Source organism: Phocoena sinus, chromosome 11, assembly GCF_008692025.1.
Source record: "Phocoena sinus isolate mPhoSin1 chromosome 11, mPhoSin1.pri, whole genome shotgun sequence".
NCBI classification, from domain to species: domain Eukaryota; kingdom Metazoa; phylum Chordata; class Mammalia; order Artiodactyla; family Phocoenidae; genus Phocoena; species Phocoena sinus.
In genome coordinates, this window is record NC_045773.1 from 82,413,040 (window position 1) to 82,424,170 (window position 11,131).

At 37.0% G+C, this 11,131-nt stretch overlaps 1 non-coding gene across 1 annotated transcript; it reads right to left on the reverse strand.

Moving 5' to 3' along the window:
• Positions 1 to 11,049: 11,049 nt before the first annotated feature.
• On the reverse strand, positions 11,050 to 11,131 carry TRNAS-AGA. Its single transcript has one exon. It is a non-coding gene; the product is annotated as a tRNA-Ser (tRNA).

Genomic DNA, 11,131 nt, shown 5'->3' on the forward strand with positions numbered 1-11,131 from the left:
CTGCTCTGCCAGCCTCTGGTGGAGGTTCATGAGATATCCCCTGCAAACTGGAACAAACTTTAACATTCACTTAAGAATTATATGTAACAGTAATGATTTTTTAAAAATAGAGCTTAAGTGCATGCATATATTTTAACTCTGGAAGATTGTATGAGACCTGGTTTCAGTTTGCTACTGTGGATAGAAATTAAATAGCTGAGCACATAGACTGCAGAGAGATATTAGTTTTCACTGTACATACTTCAAAATAACTTGAGTTTTATTATCATTATTACTTATTTATATATTTTCCTTTTTCTGGTTTATATACCTAGGAGTGGAATTGCTGGGTCACCTGGTAAAGCTATGTTTAATTGTTCCAGGCACTGCTAGACTGTTTTCCAACGTGGACGCATGATTTTCCTTCCCACCAGCAGTGTATGACTGTTCTGAATTCTCCATTCTTTCCCAACACTTGCTATTATATGTCATTTTCATTCAAACCATCCTAGAAGGTGTGAAGTAGTATCTCATTGTGGTTTTAATTTGCATTTCCCAGATGATTAATTACAGCATCTTTTTCTCATGTGCTTATTGGCCATTTGTATATCTTTCTTAGAGAAATGTCTATTCATGTTCTTTGCCCATTTTTTTTTTTTACCTCTTTATTGGAGTATAATTGCTTTACAATGGTGTGCTAGTTTCTGCTTTATAACAAAGTGAATCAGTTATACATATACATATGTCCCCATATCTCTTCCCTCTTGCATCTCCCTCCCTCCCACCCTCCCTCTCCCACCCCTCTAGGTGGTCACAAAGCACTGAGCTGATCTCCCTGTGCTATGCCGCTGCTTCCCACTAGCTATCTATTTTACGTTTGGTAGTGTATAGATGTCCATGCCACTCTCTCGCTTTGTCACAGCTTACCCTTCCCGCTCCCCATATCCTCAAGTCCATTCTCTAGTAGGTCTATGTCTTTATTCCTGTCTTACCCCTAGGTTCTTCATGATATTTTTTTCCTTAAATTCCATATATATGTGTTAGCATACGGTATTTGTCTTTCTCTTTCTGACTTACTTCACTCTGTATGACAGACTCTAGGTCCATCCACCTCATTACAAATAGCTCAATTTTGTTTCTTTTTATGGCTGAGTAATATCCCATTGTATATATGTGCCACATCTTCTTTATCCATTCATCCGATGATGGACACTTAGGTTGTTTCCATCTCCTGACTATTGTAAATAGAGCTGCAATGAACATTTTGGTACATGACTCTTTTTCAATTATGGTTTGCTCAGGGTATATGCCCAGTAGTGGGATTGCTGGGTCATATGGTAGTTCTATTTGTAGTTTTTTAAGGAACCTCCATACTGTTCTCCATAGTGGCTGTACCAATTCACATTCCCACCAGCAGTGCAAGAGTGTTCCCTTTTCTCCACACCCTCTCCAGCATTTATTGTTTCTAGATTTTTTGATGATGGCCATTCTGACTGGTGTAAGATGATATCTCATTGTAGTTTTGATTTGCATTTCTCTAATGATTAATGATGTTGAGCATTCTTTCATGTGTTTGTTGGCAGTCTGTATATCTTCTTTGGAGAAATGTCTATTTAGGTCTTCTGCCCATTTTTGGATTGGCTTGTTTGTTTTTTTGTTATTGAGCTGAATGAGCTGCTTGTAAATTTTGGAGATTAATCCTTTGTCAGTTGCTTCATTTGCAAATATTTTCTCCCATTCTGAGGGTTGTCTTTTGGTCTTGTTTATGGTTTCCTTTGCTGTGCAAAAGCTTTGAAGTTTCATTAGGTCCCATTTGTTTATTTTTGTTTTTATTTCCATTTCTCTGGGAAGTGGGTCAAAAAGGATCTTGCTGTGATTTATGTCATAGAGTGTTCTGCCTATGTTTCCCTCTAAGAGTTTGGTAGTTTCTGGCCTTACATTTAGGTCTTTAATCCATTTTGAGCTTATTTTTGTGTATGGTGTTAGGGAGTGATCTAATCTCATACTTTTACATGTACCTGTCCAGTTTTCCCAGCATCACTTATTGAAGAGGCTGTCCTTTCTCCACTGTACATTCCTGCCTCCTTTATCAAAGATAAGGTGACCATATGTGCATGTGTTTATCTCTGGGCTTTCTATCCTGTTCCATTGATCTATATTTCTTTTTTTGTGCCAGTACCATTCTGTCTTGATTACTGTAGCTTTGTAGTATAGTCTGAAGTCAGGGAGCCTGATTCCTCCAGCTCCGTTTTTCATTCTCAAGATTGCTTTGGCTATTCGAGGTCTTTTGTGTTTCCATACAAATTGTGAAATTTTTTGTTCTAGTTCTGTGAAAAATGCCAGTGGTAGTTTGAGAGGGATTGCATTAAATCTGTAGATTGCTTTGGGTAGTAGAGTCATTTTCACAATGTTGATTCTTCCAATCCAAGAACATGGTATATCTCTCCATCTATTTGTATCATCTTTAATTTCTTTCATCAGTGTCTTATAATTTTCTACATACAGGTCTTTTGTCTCCTTAGGTAGGTTTATTCCTAGATATTTTATTATTTTTGTTGCAATGGTAAATGGGAGTGTTTTATTGAGTTCACTTTCAGATTTTTCATCATTAGTATATAGGAATGCCAGAGATTTCTGTGCATTAATTTTGTATCCTGCTACTTTACCAAATTCATTAATTAGCTCTAGTAGTTTTCTGGTAGCATCTTTTGGATTCTCTATGTAGAGTATCATGTCATCTGCAAACAGTGACAGCTTTACTTCTTTTCCGATTTGGATTCCTTTTATTTTCCTTTCTTCTCAGATTGTTGTGGCTAAAACTTCCAAAACTATGTTGAATAAGAGTGGTGAGAGTGGGCAACCTTGTCTTGTTCCTGATCTTAGTGGAAATGCCTTCAGTTTTTCACCATTGAGGATGATGCTGGTTGTGGGTTTGTCATATATGGCTTTTATTAGGTTGAGGAAAGTTCCCTCTATGCATACTTTCTGCAGGGTTTTTATCATAAATGGGTGTTGAGTATTGTCGAAAGCTTCCTCTGCATCTATTGAGATGATCATATGGTTTTTCTCCTTCAATTTGTTAATATGGTGTATCATGTTGATTGATTTGCATATATTGAAGAATCCTTGCATTCCTGGAATAAACCCCACTTGATCGTGGTGTATGATCCTTTTAATGTGCTGTTGGATTCTGTTTACTAGTATTTTGTTGAGGATTTTTGCATCTATGTTCATCAGTGATATTGGCCTGTAGTTTTCTTTCTTTGTGACATCTTTGTCTGGTTTTGGTATCAGGGTGATGGTGGCCTCGTAGAATGAGTTTGAGAGTGTTCCTCCCTCTGCTATATTTTGGAAGAGTTTGAGAAGGAAAGGTGTTAGCTCTTCTCTAAATGTTTGATAGAATTCACCTGTGAAGCCATCTGGTCCTGGGCTTTTGTTTGTTGAAAGATTTTTAATCACAGTTTCAATTTCAATGCTTGTGATTGGTCTGTTGATATTTTCTATTTCTTCCTGATTCAGTCTTGGCAGGTTGTGCTTTTCTAAGAATTTGTCCATTTCTTCCAGGTTGTCCATTTTATTGGCATAGAGCTGCTTGTAGTAATCTCTCATGATCTTTTGTATTTCTGCAGTGTCAGTTTTTACTTCTCCTTTTTCATTTCTAATTCTATTGATTTGAGTCTTCTCCCATTTGTTCTTGATGAGTCTGGCTAATGGTTTATCAATTTTGTTTATCTTCTCAAAGAACCAACTTTTAGTTTTATTGATCTTTGCTATCGTTTCCTTCATTTCTTTTTCATTTATTTCTGACCTGATCTTTATGATTTCTTTCCTTCTGCTAATTTTGGGGGTTTTTTTGTTCTTCTTTCTCTAATCGCTTTAGGTGCAAGGTTAGATTGTTTATTCGAAGTGTTTCCTCTTTCTTAAGGTAGGATTGTCTTGCTATAAACTTCCCTCTTAGAACTGCTTTTGCTGCATCCTGTAGGTTTTGGGTCGTCGTGTCTCCATTGTCATTTGTTTCTAGGTATTTTTTGATTTCCTCTTTGATTTCTTCAGTGATCACTTCGCTATTAAGTAGTGTATTGTTTAGCCTCCATGTGTTTGTATTTTTTACAGATCTATTCCTGTAATTGATATCTAGTCTCATAGCATTGTGGTCAGAAAAGATACTTGATAGAATTTCAATTTTCTTAAATTTACCAAGGCTTGATTTGTGACCCATGATATGATCTATCCTGGAAAATGTTCCATGAGCACTTGAGAAAAATGTGTATTCTGCTGTTTTTCGATGGAATGTCCTATAAATATCAATTAAGTCCATCTTGTTTAATGTATCATTTAAAGCTTGTGTTTCCTTATTTATTTTCATTTTGGATGATCTGTCCATTGGTGAAAGTGGGGTGTTAAAGTCCCCTACTATGAATGTGTTACTGTCGATTTCCCCTTTTATGGCTGTTAGTATTTGCCTTATGTATTGAGGTGCTCCTATGTTGGGTCCATAAATATTTACAATTGTTATATCTCCTTCTTGAATCGATCCATTGATCATTATGTAGTGTCCTTCTTTGTCTCTTTTAATAGTCTTTATTTTAAAGTCTATTTTGTCTGATATGAGAATTGCTACTCCAGCTTTCTTTTGATTTCCATTTGCATGGAATATCTTTTTCCATCCCCTCACTTTCAGTCTGTATGTGTCTCTAGGTCTGAAATGGGTCTCTTGTAGACAGCATATATATGGACCTTGTTTTTGTATCCATTCAACCAGTCTGTGTCTTTTGGTGGGAGCATTTAGTCCATTTACATTTAAGGTGATTATCAATATGTATGTTCCTATTCCCATTTTCTTAATTTTTTTGGGTTTGTTATTGTAGGTCTTTTCTTTCTCTTGTGTTTCTTGCCTAGAGAAGGTCCTTTAGCATTTGTTGTAAAGCTGGTTTGGTGGTGCTGAACTCTCTCAGCTTTTGCTTGTCTGTAAAGGTTTTAATTTCTCCATCAAATCTGAATGAGATCCTTGCTGGGTAGAGTAATTTTGGTTGTAGGTTTTTCTCCTTCATCACTTTAAATATGTCCTGCCAGTCCCTTCTGGCTTGCAGAGTTTCTGCTGAAAGATCAGCTGTTAACCTTATGGGGATTCCCTTGTGTGTTATTTGTTGTTTTTCCCTTGCTGCTTTTATTATGTTTTCTTTGTATTTAATTTTTGACAGTTTGGTTAATATGTGTCTTGGTGTGTTTCTCCTTGGATTTATCCTGTATGGGACTCTCTGTGCTTCCTGGACTTGATTAACTATTTCCTTTCCCATATTAGGGAAGTTTTCAACTGTAATCTCTTCAAATATTTTCTGTCTCTTTCTTTTTCTCTTTTTCTTCTGGAACCCCTATATCTTTGCCCATTTTTAAGTGGATTATGTGTCTTGAGTTGTAAGAGTCCTTTGTATAAGCTAGATACAAGTCCCTTATCAGATATATGATTTGAAAATATTTTCTTCCATTCTTTGGGTTGTCTTTTCACTTTCCTGATAGTGTCTTTTGAAGCACAAAAGTTTGTAACTTTTAAGAAGTCTAATTTATCAATTATTTTTTGTTATTTGTGTTTTTGCTGTCATATCTAAGAATCCACTGCCAAATCTGAGGTTATGAAGACTTACTCCTATGTTTCCTTCTAAGAGTTTTATAATATTACCTCTTACATTATGTCTTTGATTCATTTTGAGTTAATTTATGTAAATTGTATGAGGTAAGGATCTAACTTCGTTCTTTTGCATGTAGTTACATAGTTTTCCCAGCACCATTTGTTGAAAAGACTATTCTTTCCCTACTGAATGGTCTTGGCACCCTTAAAAAAATCAGTTGATCATAGACATATGACTTTATTTCTGGACTCTCAGTTCTATCCCATTGATCTATATGCTTATCCTTACACCATTATGACACTGTCTTGATTATCATTGCCTTATAGTTAGTTTTGAAATTGAGAAATACATGTCCTCTTACTTTTTTCTTCTTTTCAAGATTGTTCTGGATATTACAGGTCCCTTGAAATTCCATGTGAATTTTAAATCAAGCCATCAATTCCCACAAAAAGGTCAGTTGGGATTCTGAAGGGAATTGCATTGAATCTGTAGAACGATTTGGAGGAAAATTGCCATCTTAACAATGTTAATTTAAGATCCAGTCTATGAACATGAGATATATTCCTCTTTATTTAGATGTCCATTCATTTCAGCAATGTTTTGTAGTTTTCAGAGTATAAGTTTTGCACTTCTTTTGTTAAATTTATTCCTGAATATTTTATTCCTTTTGAGGCTATTTTAAATGAATGTATTTATTTTTGACCCCTTTATTTCCCTATGAAACATGATGAGGCTGTCTGAAGCCTCCTAGATACAGATATTAAGTGCTGAGAGATATCAGGAATAAAATTACTTAGTATGGCTTTTGTAGACAATGAACTCCTGACAACAGGGAAACAAAGCTGTGAAATAAACAGCTTCTTTAAACTCAAGATGGCTGGATTCAGAGACCAGAGTGCTAATCATTACTTCTGGGAACCACCTTAATGGTTAATTAACCACCTTAATTAAAAAGTCTCTTTCGTATGGTTCATGATATGATAAAACCCCATTTCTGAATGGAATTAATCATATTGACGGGGGTGTAATAACACAAAGTTAACAAGGCAAAGAGCATGACCCCTGCCCTTGTGATTCAAGTCCATTAGGCAGAATACTCCATAGAGGGAAAATAAATATAGCCCACACAGTGACAGTTTGAAGAAACTGCCTAATACTGACAGCATGATGACAGAGATAAGGTGGAAAGCATAAATAAAATGAAATTTGTAATTTTAGGTGAATGGGACTTGAAGGTGCTGAATAGAAGAGAGTGCCAGTCCATGTCTTTTCTATGTACAAGAGGTAGCTTGTGAACTAGATTAAGATACTGCCTATTTGTTCTCAGGATCAACATGATAGTGAAATGTAAAGAAAAAGAAAAACTGTGTCAATGCCCTTAGCAACATGGGTCAGGCAAGGCTTTGAAAATTATTTGCTTTAGATGGACGCGTGCCTGTTTTGGTCTGTGGACATTAGAAATATACAAAGGCATGGCAGTGAGCATAGTGATTTTCAATAAAACTTTTTTCCCCAATATAGTGGTAAGTGTGAATTTGTCACTGGGAAGACAGATATTGGGTTCATGTCAGATAAATCTATTACAAAAGTGAGAAGGAATTTGTTTGGAGCCCACATATCTTTTCATAGTCATTTTATGTATTTCCCCAAACAACAAAATAGAGCTAACAAATTTTTCTCATTCAATGGTCATGACGTTAGTAAGACAGAGACTCTTAAATTATTTTTTGGCTCAAAATCCCACGGTATGTAAAATAAAATTTGTTCAACCTCTCACAGAGAGATGGCCCTGACACAAAGCTAACAACTGTAGAAACCATATCAGGGATTCATAAATACTGTTGGAGAACACAGACACGAGGCTGAGAACCCTCTACACTGAAGAGTCTCCTTTATGTTACAAGACCTAATTTTAACTAATAAGCTTAACCATTACTAAACTGTAATTAAGTACAAAGTTGCTGAAGAAATATCGTCTTTGAAATATGGCTATGTGAGTCATTAACCTCAATTTTGTAAATTAGGAGGCCAAAGTGCACCCATGCCTGAAGCTAAAATGCCAGTCAAACCAGTTCTTAGAGCGTCTCTCGCCTTTTTCAGAGGGATCATGGGTGTGGGTTTCTCACGGTACACATTTGGGACACTAGAATTAAACATATATAGGTCCTACACAGTGAAATGGAACCTTGTTCTTTTTCAACCAGAGGTTATTTCATTTACTTTTCAACCCCTACTCTAAGATCTCCACTGAGAAGAAGCCCTTGATTTGTGATATTCTCCCTTTCTTGTTGAAGAAGGTAGCATGCAAAAGGAGACAGATGCTAGACAACATTGGCTCTCTTAAGTCTTAATGATTATTCTGAATTCTGTGTTTTTACTGAGTGTTTACTACAATTTCCATGTAGAGGTGGCACTTTCCTTTTCAAAGTCAAAGATAGCTCATAAATAACACTTAATTTAGGATGTTCTGTTGCTTCTGAAAGACTAACAGGTATAGCAAAGGAAATATAAAAGATTAATAACATATATAAGGAAAAATGATGGATTAATTGACCATCTACTTTATTATTGAGACTTTTAAATGGTGCCAAGAAAACAAAAGAGATGAAAGGATGCACTAAAGGAACATATCATTTAAAGAACACACACCAGTTCGATTCATAAATGGGGTTAGTTTCTACTACATTAGTTTACATCATTTAAAGTGATTTAATAACCGACTACCTGGGCTTGGAGGATTAAGATAAGACTTAAACAGTTCACTTCTTCGAAAATACACATGCTAGCAGGCAGAATGCATGATAAATATAGAAGTAGTTTCATATAAGACATATAAACAAAGAAATATGGAAGCACTAATATTATTGTTGCATTTTCTTAAACAACGTTATGGCAAAGACACCATAAGCAGCACAGAAGGAGGGGAATGAAGGATGAACTTGAGGACTTTTCAAAGTAGGAGACGTGGGGAGGCAATCTTTAAGAATGCACAGGATTTCGGGAGGTGAAGGACCTGAGAGTGACAACATTGGAGAAGCTAATAATCAATTTTACAGTTGAGGAACTCTACCTTGGCTTTAAGGACAGCAAATCAGCCAATCAGAGACTAATGATCCCCAAAACTGAAACAAATGAAAAGAAAAGAGACATGAGTGAAGGAGGCTCGTGGACTTCCCGGCCTCTGCCTTCCTAGAAATAGAATCTTCGGTGGGCTGACAGTGCCCACGGTACTGAAACAGGAGCTGTCCACGATGTTGGGCCAGGTGCGGCCTTCTGCGCTGGAAGAGGAGCTGGGAACAGCACTCGCTGGGCTTCCGCAGACACTCCTGAGAGAGGTAAGGAAGAGCTCCCTGAAATAGCAAGTTTAGTTACTGGGTGTTACACCAGCACGAGTCCCAAAAGCACTGAGAAGCGCATGCCAAGAAGACTTCTATCTTGGACTGTAGCCTATTGTTTGCAGTGTAGACCCTCCCTTGGTTTCAGTCTTCTACCAACTCAGTTCTATGCCCTCTACACACTCTAGATCTGTGATGTCCAATACTTTAGCCACTTGAGACATGTGACTATTAAGCACTTGGTCCTACTTGGGATGAGCTCTTACTGCAAAATACACACCAGACTTTGAAGATTTTGTATGAAAAAAAAAAACACGTGAAATATCACACTGTCAATTTTTAATATTGCTTACATGTTGAGATGATATTTTGAATATATTGGATTAAATAAAATACATCATTAAAATGAATTATGCTTGTCTCCTTTTACTTTTTAATATGACTACTAGAAAATTTTAAATTATGTCAGTGGCTCACATTTATTTCTATTGGAAATGTACTTCCTTACTTACATCCTCTGTTGCAGTTGCTGTAACTCTGGTTTTTGTTTCACTGTTCACCAGTGTGTTTTGGTTTTGGTTTTATTTTCCTTGTTTATAAGAAATTTCAGTGATTTAAAAGTAAAGAGAGAAGAACCACTTCTAGAATCCTAAGCAGTATTTGGAAACCAGATCACAGGCTGATACTCCACAAAGCAAGATTCTGTGTAATGGTCAGTCCTGGCTCAGGATCTCTATTCCAGCCCCCAGAACCGAAGCTTCATTCTCCATGGGCTCCTACAGAAAGAAGTATCCAGAATGAGAGGAATTTCTCCTTATACTATCAACACTCTTCTCTAAGGTATCTTTTTGAACAAATTTTTATTTTTAAATTCTGTACATTGATGTCATGTGAGTCACTTTCCTCAGCTCTAAAGTCAGGAATTGTTTCCGCAGAAGGGCCTTAACATTTCATTAGCTTTGACATTCCAGAATTCTATTAGTTTCTCAAAGCAACCCGTATGCTGGATGTGAGAGACAGCTTGATGAGAGATGATGAGTTTTGCAAAGAAAGAAGTTCATCCTCTGGAAGCCCAGGTCTTAGTAGACAAAACCAAGTCATGTTCATCAGGCGGACACTGCTCAGCAAAGGGGACTTGTCACAGCTCAGCATCACTGACCCATGTGACTTTGCAACTCAACGCTTTTTATTGTACTTCATTCCTCTGAACAGACACATGAAAGAGGAAGGAATCTGGTATTTAATCAATGAATATGGAAAGCACTGTGTTTAAGAAAAATTATTAGATGCATTCTTGGATGAGATGCACCAAAGTATGACAACTGCGCCAATCTCCACAAGAGAGGTGAGGACAAGTTCCATTAAACTGTCAGGGTAGTGATAATCAAATTTTCCTAGGAATTCCTAGAAAGGCGCTCAGCTGTGGTTAACATTCCTTTAACACTTTAATACATTAACCCAAACATGTTAATCATACAATGGGATTTTGCATCTGAATTCTGTGCCCAGAATGAGTCAAAACTTCACCTCATTTTAAGTCCCTCTCTCTTTACCACTGTCCTGGACCCCAAGACAAGTCAGTCTGGCATAATGTCGTCAACATTTTTGTCGGGTTACCCAAAAAATGGCTTAATTAATATCTTTAGTTATGTAGTGGTTTGCCTATTAATACCCAGTTTGGATTCGCAACCATAGCTATGAGTCTTGGCTTTCACTTGTATTTGATCCAAGATTTCGTGGAGTTTCCTTTTGTACGTGAACAAGGATGTACATGACTGCAGAAGAGCCCCAATAAGGGGAAAACGTTTCTGCCAAGTTTTTTCTTTAGAAAACGCTGCCTAGCAAGGAGGGTTTTGATTGCAGGAAGCAGGAAGGCATCACCAAAGCCTTGGCTCTTCTAGGGAAAATTACTTTAAAATAATAGTAGCAATTACTTAAAAATAATAATGGTTATAGAAAGACCCCACGCTGTTCGGGACGCAACCGGCGTGTTTCGTGGAGCTTTTCAGCGGCAACCATAAAGAGCCAGGTTGGAGAACAATCCAGTTTCTCTCTGTAAGGCAACAGCATTCTTCCCCAACTGGCTATGCCTCAATAGGGAAAGGTACCGTAGTCGGCAGGATTCGAACCTGCGCGGGGAAACCCCAATGGATTTCTAGTCCATCGCCTTAACCACTCGGCCACGACTAC